This window comes from Pinus tabuliformis, chromosome 5_1 (assembly GCF_031772625.1).
Source record: "Pinus tabuliformis cultivar Carrire ecotype Pingquan chromosome 5_1, CPIR1, whole genome shotgun sequence".
NCBI classification, from domain to species: domain Eukaryota; kingdom Viridiplantae; phylum Streptophyta; class Pinopsida; order Pinales; family Pinaceae; genus Pinus; species Pinus tabuliformis.
Genome location: NC_142305.1, coordinates 146,895,550 through 146,910,858, shown reverse-complemented (window position 1 = coordinate 146,910,858; position 15,309 = coordinate 146,895,550).

The following is a 15,309-nucleotide window of genomic DNA, read 5'->3' as shown; positions in this document are numbered from 1 at the left end:
TACATCGAGCTGATCACCTTGTCCACTTACGAGCAATCTTTATGAGGTGTAGGCATTATCGAATTCGGTTGAATCCCCACAAGTGTGTGTTCTGTATAGAGACGGGTCGATTGCTAGGATTTGTTGTTTCAAAAGCCGGCATTCGCGTCGATCCCTCGAAGGTCGAAGCTATCATCAAATTGCCTCCTCCTTCGAGTTTGCGCCAACTCCAAAGTTTGCAAGGGAAAGCGAACTTTTTACGCCGATTCATTCCAAACTACGCCGAGGTCACTAAAGGTTTTACACGGTTGTTGAAACAGAACGCTCAATTCTTTTGGGATGAGATTTCCCAACAATCTTTTGATGCACTTAAACACGCGTTGACCCATGCACCGTTGTTGCATCCTCCCAACTACAACCAGGACTACTTCTTATACCTCGCAGCTTCGCATTCCACTATTGGAATGGTGTTAGTTCAAGAAGATGAATTCGGAGCGGAACATGTGATATATTATCTTAGTAGGACATTAAACCCCACTGAGCTAAAATATTCGCATGTGGAGAAATTGGCCCTGGCAGCCGTTCAAGCTGTCCAGCGTTTTCGTCACTACATTCTTCTCCGTAAAACTACAGTTATTTCGGATTGCAACCCTATGATTTATATTTTGACAAAACAACTGCTAGGGGGCAAGTACTCTAAATGGATCGTTATCCTGCAAGAGTTCGACTTGGAGTTTGAGAAGTCCAAGTCTAAGAAATCCTTAGTTTTTGCGGAATTGATGTGTGATTTCTCGCGTGCTGACACAAAAACTATGGCAGAGGAGTCCATTGCGGACGAATCTTTGTTTCTTATCAGTACTGTAGATCCGTGGTACGGGGATATAATCATCTATCTCCAAACCCAAACCTTTCGGCTTAAATCTTCAAAGTCAGAACGTCGAAAAATTTGGTTTCAATCCCAGCAATACAAGATTATTGGAGATACACTTTATCGCCGGGGGGCAGACTTAGTTTTTCGACGTTGCTTAACTCACGAAGAGGCTGAGAGGGTTTTGAATGATTGTCACTCTGGAGCATGTGGCGGTCATATGTCTGGGTATGCCACAGCTCAGAAGGTGTTGCGCGCTGGCTACTTCTGGCCATCTATGTTTAAAGATTGTATCATTGCAGTCCGGAAGTGCCACAACTGTCAAGTGTTTGATCGCAAGATGCGCGCACCACCTGCTCCTCTCCACCCTATAATTGCCGTTGGTCCATTCGCCAAATGGGGTATCGATTTTATTACTTGTAACCCTCACTCGGCCGGGGGGCATGCGTATATCATCCTCGCGGTTGATTATTTTACTAAATGGGCCGAGGCGATGCCTACATTCGACGCAAGCGGAAAAACAGCTGCAGTTTTCGTATTCAATCATATTATAACTAGGTTTGGTGTCCCACAAGCAATCATTACTGACCATGGGAGCCATTTTCGAAACATCATGATGACTGAGCTTACAAGCCAGCTTGGTTTGCGCCACGATAGCTCTACTCCTTATTATCCGCAAGCCAACGGTTTGGTTGAGTCTATCAACAAAGTTCTGGTTATCATGATCCGACGAACCATTGGTATTCATCGGTCGAATTGGCACAACATGTTATTTTCAGCGCTATGGGCATACCGAACCTCAGTGAAAACTTCAACAGGGTTCACTCCTTTCCAGCTAGTTTATGGCTTGGAAGCTGTGTTACCCATTGAATGCGAAATCCCATCACTTCAAATGGCTGTCGAATTACTTCCAGCTACTTCCGAAGAGGAGAAACGTTTATTATACTTAGCTAAATTAGATGAGACTCGACGTGACGCTGCATTGGCAATCGAGACTCACGCGAAGCGAATGAAAGCTCAGTATGATAGAAATGTGACCCCTCGAAGTTTTTCGGAGGGAGACCTAGTGCTATTATATGATCAAGCTAACGATAAGCTAGGTGCTGGAAAATTCGTTCCTATGTGGCATGGACCCTACATTGTAAAGCGAAAACTAGAAAAAGGGGCTTATGAGATGGTAGATTTTGATGGGGACTCTTTGGGTAAACCCAGAAATGTACTTTACCTAAAGAGGTATTATGCTTAAATGGAGGGTATGGAGAATTTTTAGTTAGGTTAGGTTTTCTTTCTAGCTAGTGTGTTTGTTAGTTTGGTTAGTGTGCTTAGCTTAGAGAGTGTGTTTTTCGTCGTTATTCTGGCTTATCTTGGTTTTACTCTTGATATTGCAGATGTCGACGCCTCTCCAAACATACATTGGATTTGCTGATGGTGCTTGTCGTAGTACACGGAATATCTCTTCCGCAGCTTGGGTTATCTATTTTCCCTCTGACGAGTTAGTTTCTATGCATGGGGTAAGCCTCGGTCAAACGACGAACAACATTGCAGAATACAGTGCAGTGGTTGAATTATTATCCGAATCTATTTCATTTGGAATTCGACGTTTGATAGTGAGGTTAGATTCTGAACTTGTTGTATTACAACTTAATAGAGTATATGCCATTAGAAATCCTGTGTTACTTAGGTTGTTTTTGAGAGTGCATCTCTTGGAACGTGAATTTGATTACATTGAATATCAGCATATTCCAAGGTCTTTAAATACATTAGCAGATGCAATTGCTTCTCGAATGTTGGACAGACATTTACAATAATCATGCAAGTAAATTTAAAAACATTTCATCACATATGTTAAACAAGATAAGCCGGTATAGTGATATATATAGATAGGAGTGTGTCAAAAAATATACATCGTCTTCGATCATAGGTTGAAAAACACCTTATGATCGGCAAAAATGATAAGTACAAAAAGCCAAAAATGTCATATGTGTCTACAAAAGTGACTAGCCAATCACTGGTGGTGCTCTCTATATAAAACCACTGCCCGCGCTACCCTACACAAGAGCCTCCTAAAAGGTCCTGGGACTACGACCACATAGCGCTGAAGTCGAATGGGAATGTCATCTATGGTGGTCTCTGGTATATCTGCCGTCAGACGCTCTAGATCCTGTTCCAGCTCGGCTAAGGTCTCTGCGGCCGCATCCTGTGGGGGTGGTGCTGGTACAGCTGGTACTCTCCTCTCAAAAGGCCGGAGGTTGGCTGGGCGCTGTGGACCAACATCTGCATTTTGAAAATTTTTACTGTCAGTTTTGAGACGATATATATAAAAAACAAAAAAAATATATAATTTGAAAACTTGTGAAAAATAAAGTACCTCTGTCATCCCATTGTTCTCCCTGTGGAAGAACCATGTCCGGATCACCTCGAAAATCTACTCCGGCATACGGAAAGTCCTGAATAGCAAAGACCTGGTCCTCTAACCAGTGAAAATAACCATCAGGGAATCGAACAACTGTCGCGCCCTCGTCAGGATGTCAGGCCATCACCGTAACCCATCGTATCAACTTTGGCTCCCGAGGACCCAAGATATCAACAGTGAGTTGCTGAGGGATCAGCATCAGAACTCTCTCTAAGGCAAAGCTCACAACTAGAGGCCCATATCCAAAGGTCTTTAGTTGTCCGTTCTTTGCCCTAGTCAGTTGGCCCTTCATATTGGCCGACACAGCATCGCACCAGTTGAAGATGGTGCCTCGGAAACAGTCAATCGCCATCCGCATTTGGGACCCGGTGGCAATATGTAAAGCGGCTGCACCGCAAATTCTGGTAACCGTGAAAGCTATAACCTTGAGTTCACGCCGAGAGATGTGTTTGATTTCTACGCCTTTCGCATGCTGTTGATTAGGTATGCACCAGTCTGCCCGGAGACTAGCAAGGGATTGGCCACCCGGCCTAGTCCCGGCTAGATTGAGTTGCTCGCCCCTATTTGGCAAGCCAGTGAGAAAGTATATGTCAGAGGGCTCTATCTCGAGCTGGTGCCCTCTGATGTAAAAGCATTGCTCATGAATGTTCCATCTCTCAACCAACCACTCCAAGAATCTCACCTGAGCCCTCATGCCAGGTATGGCCCAGTATTTATATAGTCTGCATTCTTTTAGGGCATCAATGGAAGGTTGATGATTAATTGCGGCTAAATCAACGTCCTCGTGCTCTCTTTCTCTCCAATCCAACATGGTGAGTGCCCTACACACCAAGAAATAAAGATTAAAATTTATTTGGGAAATTTTAAATGGTTGTTTTGGGGTTTGGGGTTTTCAAATTCCGCCTTTCGCGGGGGACGCACCCCGCGTTTAGGACACAGAGCGCTGGGACGCAGCTGGCCTGAAGGTGGGCTACGTCCCCCGACCTTTTTCCTGTGTAGGAAAAGGTCGGGGGACGCAGGTCACCCTTAGGGCACCTGCGTCCCCCGCAGAGCGGATTTTAAAACCTAAAACCCCCCAAAAAACCAAAACTAAAACCTAAAACACAATTTTAATCGGATGAAATTGAAGAGGAGGATGTTGTGAAATACCTGGAAGAGACGGCGTTTGATTCTGACGGTCGGATTCTCCGCAACGACCATGGGAAGTTTCTTGCCAAAAGCCCTTTTCTCAACCTCAACAGTAAAATGGTAAAAATGACATGGTAAAAAGTCTTTTTATAGGTTTTTTGGATGAATGAATGCTAGGTTTATTTATTTTTCACCATGGAAGGATATTTTTCAATGTATTTTTGCCTATCTTAAACAGGTATGAGTAATGTGTCGTTTTTGTGCAGGACAAAGGGATTTAGAGGGAAAATTGTCATTTTTCACGAACCAAAATATCAGAGTCATCTTTTAAGCCCTTTTCTGACTCCTAAAATATGAAAAGATTACCGAGCGTTTCTTTTACACTCGTTAAAACGGAATTAAAAGATGGTCCCCTTATAGCCCTTTTCTGACCGTAAAATCAGGAAAAGATTGCCGGGTTTTTGTCGTTTCAAACTCGATACGGAAATAAAACGACTTGTCTTTGATCGCTTTTTACTTTTCAGGTCAGTGGCACTAATTATGAAAGTACTCCTTGGTCGCAAGATCAAGCGGTTCCCCCAGGTATTATTTTATACTTTTTCGGGCTTGAGGGACACAAATCTACGAAAAAGTTCAACTTGGAGTCTTCTTAAGTTTTTCAGACTCTCTAAAATTGAAAAACGCCGAGTTTCTCCTATACTGGGCTCGTTAAACATTTCACAGTAAAGGACCTGTTCAATTACAAACAGGAACGAACCACTCCTTCCTAGGGTTCGAATCAAAACTAGGTTGGACTCATCCGAAGGATGAGCTTATAATCAAGCATATGTTATCCTCCTCAAGCTTGTTAAAAATAAAGAGGTACTTGCCAGAAATGGTGGGGGAAAAGAGAGAAGAATGAGCCTATTTGTTATCTTTTGTCTCAGAAGAAACTTTATTACCACTCTTGAACACGACACTTTTCATTCACCTGGGTTGGGAAATCCTTTACCTCACAGTTGATCAAACCACATTGAAAGTCTTCAGCCGGGTTCCGGGGATTAACTTTGAGTCGTTTATCACCAAGCCATCTGTTGTGTCGTTATGTGTTCAAGAGGTCTGCAAGCAAAACTTTCATTTGCAAAATACTTGTCATCCATTTGACCATCCCTGAGTCAGTCCTTACAACAACATTTCTTCAACTTGAACAATGATTTCGTGTTGTAGGCTTGCCTGCAACGGGTCGCTTTCTATCGACATCATCACATTATCTAGAGAGATGACTTAGAAATCGTCAGTACCTTGAAGTCTGCATGCATCAATGGCAGGTTTCTCGCCTTTGACGTCAGTTTACATCATTGACTTTCGATCGAAGGATTCCGTGAAATGTTCGACATCAACTCATTCATTCACATTTCATGGATTGTACTGGGTACTTTGAGAATCATTGACATTACTGGTGGTCTCTCTCACACTTGTTAACAGTTTACATCATCGACTGGTAATCAAGTGGTTTCTACCATGTTCGACATCAACTCATTTATTCGCATGGCTAGAATCGTACCAATTCGGGAAGCGGAAATGAAAACCCTGGATCTAATTTCCACCATCCAGGCTGCGAAGAGTTTTGTATTCATTATCTAAGTAGACTAATCATAAACAGATGGCTGCGCCCATACTGTGTCTACAAAAGTCTATGATTATGATGTACTGCAAGATCATTCCTGTATCAGAGTAGTTAGTCTGTTAGTTAAAGTTTTGATCTGAGTATGGGGATGCCTACCTCAGCGATGATATAATCTTATACATGTATTTTGTGTTGAAAATTGCAGGTTCTGACCAGGCTCTCCACGAGATAATCCTTGAAATGATAAAGCGCTTCACCCTTCCTAGATAATACAAAACCCTAATCTATTACAGGCTTCGCACTTTAGGGGGCAATCTGTTACACTAAAAAATGTCACCATGGCTATTTACAGTTAGTATGGCTCTATCAACAGTCATGCTATCCTCCTGGGCAAGTCTTATGCCTCTTCTCTCTATGTCAAACTCCAAAAAGAGAGAAAGCCTTTATAAATGTATTTATCTCTGGGTACGCAGGTTCTCTCAACCTTACCTGCGGGTACGCACCCAATGTTCACAAAAGCTGTGTCCTTGGATGCTCTGTATGTAAAGGGGCAGGTGCGTCCCCCTGTAAAGGTCAAAATGTGCAAGTTTCATCTTTAAAAAGTTACTTGTGGTCATTTCTAGAGCATTCTAGAAGGTTGTTCGGCGTGTATTGAGCGCCTCCAGATGGTTCATGTACCCCTACCAAAGAGGAACTTATCCCATCAATAAGGGAGCTATCCCATCCAAAGAGGGGATTATCCCATTGATGGTGGACCTGATTAACTTCCTCTTGAGCACTATAAATACAGGCATTGGGCCAGAAGGAGGGGAGGTTGGAAGCTAAACATTTCTAAGGGTAGATGCTGCAGGAATTAGGACTCCCATTTAGAAGCTTGTGAGGAGAGATTGCCATCTTTGCTTGTTCTATTTGGAAGTGGGTGAGCTTTGTCAAAGTAAAGGAGAACTCTTGATGGACCCTGGGAGGGACTTGCACAACACCAAGGCTCAGGTTGTATTTGTTCCTTTTGTTACCTATTAATGCAAATGAGTCCATTCTTCTCAATAACTTGTTATTTATGAGTTGTTTCATGTACTCCTTGGTCTATGTGTTAAATATGTTTTATTCTATGAGATTATCAAGTGCTATTTAATCGTTTGATTGTTAGTGGATGCAGGTTTCAAAGTGAAGGAGGAGCTCATCCGGATCAGCGGAGCTGGACTGCTACAACAACGTTGGACTACAGGTAGGATCTAAACACTTGATTTCTTATATAATAAATGCATGTTTAGAGAAGGATTGTTCTTGTTTGTCTTGTTTGTCACTAGAGAGTCTTAGGCTCCTAGGGAGGTTGGTTGTGTCCGCACAATCGACTCTTTCTGCCTGACACCAGCACCAACAACAGAGCAGGCTCCAAGCCTTGATATGCAGAAGCTGAAGAATGAAATTCAGGCCCTAGAAGCCCAAATGACAGAGTTAAATGAAGCCAAGGAGAATTTGGCTAAGCTCAATGAAAGATATGACAAGTCAAAGCAAAATGTGGCAGAAAAAGGGAGGGAAATAAAGGCCCTTAAGGAGAAGATAAAGGAGCTGGAGAAGGAGCTCACCCTTAACAAAGTGGTGGCTAAGCTTAGGATAGTTTTATGGGCCAACATTGGCCAATCAATCACAGATCAGTGGCAGTACATTGAGACTATTCATGAGCAAATCGAGCTCATAGGAAAAGCACACAGAGAAGTCCAGAGAGCAAGGGCATCTCTAGGCAACATGCCTGAGGTAGCCAATAGAATGATTAATGTGCTCAATAACCATACAGGTCCTCAGCTGGCAGCAATGGGAATTCCCAACAGAACTGAAACCATTTTTCTAATAAAGAGGGTCCTTACATTAAGAAGCCTGGTACAAACACTGGAAAGAAGAAGCCAGGACATGCAGACAGAAGTAAACAGGTTCATGGACAAGTTTGCAGCACTACAAGGCAGAGGTCTTCCTGGCTTACTGAACAGCGCAGGTAGACTACTTTCACATGAGAACTATGCAAAGAGGGTCAACACATTTGCTACAAATCAGATCACTGTAATACCAAGTACTTCAGAAGAAACAGGGCCATCATCTGGGCAAAATCTCTATGATAGAGTAGAGAATTTATTTTTTATTATGAATGAGATCAAGCATTTGTTTGAAGTGCCTCCAAACTTCTACAAATATACAGAGGCAGATGAGACCTTGGATGCAATTTTGAGACATCAATTGCCCACACAAGAATGGTGGGCCAAAATGATACAGTTGATACTGTAATCAAAGGCCTTTCATCAAATTTTTTCATCAAAAACATAAGTCATCATGTACAGGAAAATTTGATGCATTCAGTATGACTGAAGAAAGATGGACTGAGCCAACTCAGCAGAAAGATTCGGCCACCAAAGCAATACTGACAGCTGCAAATGACAGGGCCGAGGAAACTACAACATGACAAAGCCGTAAAGACACATCATCCAGCATTTATTCAGAATGCTCAACCGACTCAGTGGCCTCCAAAGGTCAAAAAGACTTCTGACAACATTAAAGAGCATTCATTTTGTATTTAATAGCAGTAAGAACTTCTTTATCTGCTATTGTGTAAAGTTGGTGAGCGTATTTAATGATCAAAATGACTCAGCGGTTCAGATATTTGTAGAACCGATTGTATATATTCCCCCTCGCATAAGCTTGCAGGGGTTGTTGTTACTTGTTCAAAAAAGAGAACTCGGCTGTATTTTGGAGAGATAATACAAAGGAGCTTTCGGAATTTCAGAGATTGTCTTTTCTGATGTATACTGTGTTGGAACCATTGAATGCTGCAGAATTCTAGTGCTATAGCTTGATACAATAAGTTTCTCTATCTCTGTCTATGTTTTATTTTTGTGTATTTCATTTCTCACATATGTGGTCTAATCTCAACAAGAAAGAAGAAGAATAACTCAGGATTTGTCCATGGAGACACCCTGAATTCAATCTTTCGTTGTTATAAATGTTTTCTTCAGGTTTATCTGTTAAATTGGAATTCTTAAATGCTCCAAATTACTATAAATCTTTGACAGTTTCTGTGCAGTAATTCTTAGATGCTACTGAACAGATTCTGCCCTTTCTCAACTTACAGTCACACTATATATAAGTTTCCATTTCACTCTGTTTCATTTATAAACCAAAATTTGTATCATGAATAGCTGTCTAGCTCTACAGTAAATCCTTCTCCATCACAGACATCAGGACCTACTCAATTTCTGACTCCATATGCCCAATGGACTAGAGATCCCTCAAACATTTCATGCCCTTCTCAAAACAACAGTTCACAACCAAAACCTTAAAAACAAAAACTGAATTCACAACTAGCCTAAAATCTTCACAAACATAGCTAAAACTTAAAGAGAGAGCCCTCTCTGATTATAGGTAGGCTAGGACCTATAATCCAAAGCTTGGTTAGTGGTTACCCCGGCCGTATTCCCTTGGGAGTCAAAGGGAACAACCTGGGTGTTAACATAATTGGCGACTCCACTGGGAACTGAGCATATTTTTTTCAAACTGTTGTCTGTCTTTAGACAGTGGTTCTAGAAATAGCTTGAGCAGTCCCTTGAAATAGTTCTAAAAATATCCTAAAATACCAAAAAGAAGTTCAGAAGCAAGCTCCCAAAAGGAAGACTAGGCACACCAGGTTAAAGCCTGACCCAAATCCTCCTCCTGTGTTCGACAATCCAAATTTGATCCATAAAACTCAAAAGAGCCAAAAGGAACCAGAGCAATCTCCTGAATCTAGCCCTGAGGCAGTTCAACATACCTTTATTCCCACCCCTTCTAAGCCAACCTTTCACCTCCATATAACCCATTCCTCCCCCTCTTCATCATCCACTTCACAAAACATATTGTCAACACCTAACACACAAACTTCTATTGTTGTTCCTGTTGTTTCAGTTGTCCCATTCATCCCACCAAATATGGCTAATCGTTATGCACCCCTCCAGCTGCCAAACAATCCTGGAGCTATGCCTTAGGATTACCAAGGCAAAATAACTTATTTTGATGGAACCAGCACATACACTGCCTTACAACATACCAAGAAAACGCAAGATTACTTCGAAAACTATGAGATAGATGATGATCATGTGAGAATGAAAATCTTTGTACAAAGTCTGACAGGTGAATTAAGAAATTGGTTCAGGGCACTGGCTGCAAACTCTATAGCTAATTCGGCTGCCCTCTACCAGTCCTTTCTAAACAGATGGGAAAATAAAAAATACCCTATACATATTTTATCTGAATATGACACCATAAAGAGAGGTCCACAAGAAACTGTCTCGGACTATTGCACTAGATTCAATTCTATCTATAGTGCTATTCCTCAAAACCTTAGACCTCCACCTGATTTAGCATTAATAAAGTTCCCTGATGGGTTTGATGTTGATATGGCATATCAATTGAGAGAAAGAGCCCCTGCAACTTTGGCAGACATGCAAGACATAGCAGTAAGTGTAGAGGCAAATCTGATTGCCAAGAGAAATAGAGCCAGAACTAAAAGAAGAACTACCTTTAAGGAAGAACCTTCAGCATTTGAGCAGAAGTTAGATGCAATCATCAAAGGTATGTATAGACTTGGGGACAGAGTGGAAACCATAGAAAGGAAGTCATCATGGGAAGGGCAAACAAGCAATGTAAGAAACCAAAACTTTAGAAAGAATCAAAATCCCAATGTTGGAAGAATTGATCCTGACCAACATGTCAGACCCCCTTTCCAAGAGAATTATGCTGAGGCTTCTGCATCTAGTGAGCCTAATGAGGACCCTCACATCAACCTAATGGGATTGGACAGTGGAAATCAAGTCTTTTTAACACAAGAAGATCATAAGGATGATTATATCAAGCAGTTCCAAACCAAATCAGGTGAGTCATTTGATTTCAAACAAGGTTATGATACAACTGTTTATGAGGTTCATAAGCAATATAAATTGAGAAGTAGAAAAATAAATGTGACACAACCTGACAAAACAAAGGGAACCCCACAACTTGAAAAGGCTGTTGTCACACAGCCAATTGACAAAACTGATCCAATCACAAAAGAAGTAACAGTGGAGGAAATAACTAAAGCATCTCCCTCAAATCAACAGCCAGTGGTGACATCATCCTTGCAGCATAAACCCAGCAATATTTCTCAAAAGATGAGTAAAAAGGACAAACCCCAAGATCAAAATGAGAATCAAGGAGAAAGCTCTAAGGAATCCATAGAAAGGGAAAAGGTTGTCAACCAGAACACCAAAACTCAATCTGAAAAACCTTTTGACTTGGAAGCTGAAATTGGAAAACTGAAAATAGCCATTCCTCTCTCAGAGTTGGCCAAACATGACATCTATAAACAACAAATTAAGAAATCCCTTCAGCTTACTCATAACAAAGATGATGTTAATGTGTTCGATGACACTCCAGAACTACTTTTCGGCCCAGAGGTTGATGGAAAGACAGCAGTTACAGGGATCTTGCCTTTTTATGTCAGCCTGCATGTTCATGACAAGATATTACACAATGCAATGTTTGACTCAGGTGCTTCCCACAACCTGATGCCCAAATCAGTCATGGAAAGATTAAATCTAGATATTAGAAGACCATATAAGGACCTATTTTCATTTGACTCAAGCCAAGTCAAGTGTTTAGGCCTGATAAAGGATCTTTGTGTCTCACTTGTTCAATACCCCAATAAGACAATCTTGATGGATGTTGTAGTTGCTGATATTCCACCTAAATATGGAATGCTGTTATCAAGATCATGGGGGGCTAAACTTCAAGGTTCTCTTCAATTAGACATGTCCTATGCCACCATATCTGTCTTTGGGCAACCAAAAAGACTATACAGAGAAACACTGATGAAATACATGGTAAGCAGTGAAGAAAAACCTCAAAACTTCCCCATATATGTTGTCCATTCTGACATAGACTCATATATTCTCTTCAATGATAATACAGGTCCTACAAATGATGAAACCAATACACCCCAATAGGATCAGGATATAAATGAACAAACTGCTGCTCTAAAAATAATGGTTGAGCAATCAATAAACCAAACTGTTCAAGAAGAAAAACCAAGGATCAGTCAAGATCTCAAGTTGTTGATGCCAAGTCCCATACTAGCTGACAATTCTTCCCTTAACCAAGATGTCCTATGGTTCATTGAATTTGATGGGTCAGTCAACAAATTAGGGGCAGGAGCTGGGGTGTGGATTCATAACAAACAAAACAATCATGCAGAAGGTCGAGCCTATAGACTAAATTTCAGATGCACCAACAATATGGCAGAATATGAAGCTCTTTTGCTAGGCCTCAAACTAGTAAAATCCTTACAAGCCACAAAACTTTCAGTCATGGGGGATTCAGACCTAATTATCCAACAAGTGAAGGGAAATTTTGTTACTAATGACAAAAGACTGAGATCTTATAGGTCTGTTGCTGTTGAATTACTAAGTTCCTTCACTGAATTTCAAATTACCAAAATTTCTAGAACCCATAATCTCCATGCTCACAGTTTGGCCACATTTGCAAGCACATGCAAACTACCTTTTGAACCCAAGCACTGCTTTACAACTGAGATTAAACACAAACCCTCTATCCCAAACAATATCAAGGATTGGCAAGTATTTGAGGATGACACACAAATAAACAATTTCTTGACTTTACAGCAAGAATTTTCAGGACTAAACATTGATGCAGAGGCTGTAAGTGAGTCACAAACTATATGTGAACAAGACCAAATAGCGGTATCACCCAAAATAGCTAACCAAATGCTACATCCAACCATTTTTAACAAAGAAAACATACAAGAAATTCAACAAATCAGTTGTGAAGAAGTGACTGATGCTGAAGCTGAAGTGATACAATTGAAAGACAATTTTCTTCCAATAGGCCTAACTCCATTGGAGGATATTTTTGACTCAAATGATGTCCCTAGAAAACCAAAAATGCAGCCCCTTAATGCTGCCATTGAAGAATGCAACATTGGAACTGTTGAAAAGCCCAAGATAATAAAATTGTCTGCATCCTTACCTCCTGATCAGAAGCCTAAATACATTGACCTCTTCAAAGAGTTTCAAGATGTCTTTGCATGGAGTTATGAGGATTTAAAATCCTATGACACCTCTGTTATCCAACACACCATCCCTCTCAAGCCTAATCAAAAGCCATTCAAGCAAAAATTGAGAAGGATAAATCCTATGCTTCTCCCTTCAATTGAGAAAGAGGTACAAAAAATGTTTAAAGCGGGTATCATAGCACCTATCAGGTTTTCAGACTGGATTTCAAATTTGGTGCCCACAAGAAAGAAAACTGGTGAGATAAGACTTTGTGTTGATCTAAGGAACTTAAACCAAGTATCCCTCAAGGACAATTATCCCTTACCCAAGATGGATCACATTCTCCAAAGAGTGGTAGGGGCTTCAAGGATTTCACTACTTGATGGATTCTCAGGTTTTAATCAGATCCTAGTACACCCTGATGGTCAAGACAAAGCAACATTCACAACCCCAATGGGGAACCTTCAAATATGTAAAAATGCCTTTTGGATTGAAGAATGCAGGGGCTACATTTCAAAGAGAAATGGATATTTCTTTTGCCAAAGAGATTCATGACTTCCTTGTCATTTATTTAGATGACCTCACACCTTTCTCAAAATTTAACCAAGAACATTTGAAACATCTAAGGAAAATATTCATAACTTGTAGGAAATATGGAATTTCTTTAAATCCCAAGAAATCCCTGTTTGGTTTAGAAGAAGGTAAGCTGTTAGGTCACATCATTTCAAAGGATGGCATTAGAATTGACCCAGACAGGATACAAGCTATCTTACAAATGCCCCACCCAAGAAACATCAAAGAATTACAAGCTTTCTTGGGAAAAAATAACTTCTTAAGGAGGTTTATCCCAAACCTAGCAGAATTGATCAGATTACTAAATAACATGCTTAAGAAGGATTCAAAAGTGAAATGGACAGTAGAAGCAAATCAAGCTTTTGAAGGCATAAAGTTGGCCCTTACCCAAACACCAGTCTTAACAAATCCTCAATTTGACAGAGAATTTATCATTTTCTCCTTTGCCTCCCAGCATACCATTGTTGTTGTCTTATTACAGAAAGATGACCAAGGAAAATTTTAAGGATGGAAAATTTTCTTGAAGTTTAAAAACATTGGCGAATCTCACTAATCCCTAATATGAAAACTATAAAAATTTTATTGATATATTTGTAAAATTATCCAAATTTATAATGATTTTATACGTAGTCTCTATATAATGTTGGCGATTTTTAAGGTAAAATAATTTTATATTCTAAAATTTGGGCGAATCGTCTTTTGTAAAATTGGAAATTAGCGAATATTTTTTGTGGAAAAATCATGGAAAATTAGCCCATTGGGCGAACATTAGCCCCTAAAATTATCCATGAAGATGACCTAGGAAATGAAAAATCCATTGCTTTCTTTAGTAGAGCTCTTAGGGATGCACCCCTGAAATATCAGATCATGGAGAAACAAGCTTATGCTTTGGTCAAGGCCATTAAAGACTTTAGGATTTACATCCTATACTCCCATGTTATAGCTTATGTGCCAAGTCCCATTGTGAAAGACATACTTACTCAAGAGAACTTAGAGGGCAGAAGAGGCAAATGGATTGCCAACATCTTGGAATTTGATATTGAAATAAAACCTACAAAACTGATAAAAGGGCAAGGTTTGGCCAAACTAATGACAGAAGCAAACTTTCAAGCCTTAGACATTAACCAACTGGACAATGAACCGGAGCTGGCGACTCCAAAGATCAATGTAGCCTTTGAACAATCCTCTTGGTATTCTGATATATGTTATGTGTTACAAAACCTGTGTGCTCCCCCAGGATTGTCCAGAACTAAATGTAGGTTCTTAAAAATGAAAGCTTCAAGATTTTGTGTCATGGATGGTAATTTGCTTTGGAAAAACCATGAGGGTATATTGTTAAAATGCTTAATTGAGAACGAGACTAACAATGTCATGAAAGAATTTCATGCAGGTGATTGTGGTGGACATTTGTACTGGAAGTCCACTATGGATAAGATATTGAGGGCAGGCTATTATTGGCCCACTGTTTTCTCTGATGTAAAAAAATTTACCACTTCATGTCATAAATGCCAAGTGTTTGAGGGAAAGAGAAAGTTACTGCCACTTCCTTTGAGGCCTATTGCAACAGAGAGACCTTTTCAACAATGGGGCTTGGATTTCATTGGGGAAATTCATCCCTCATCTTCAGGCCAACATAGATGGATTCTAACAGCTACAGACTACTTTACTAAATGGA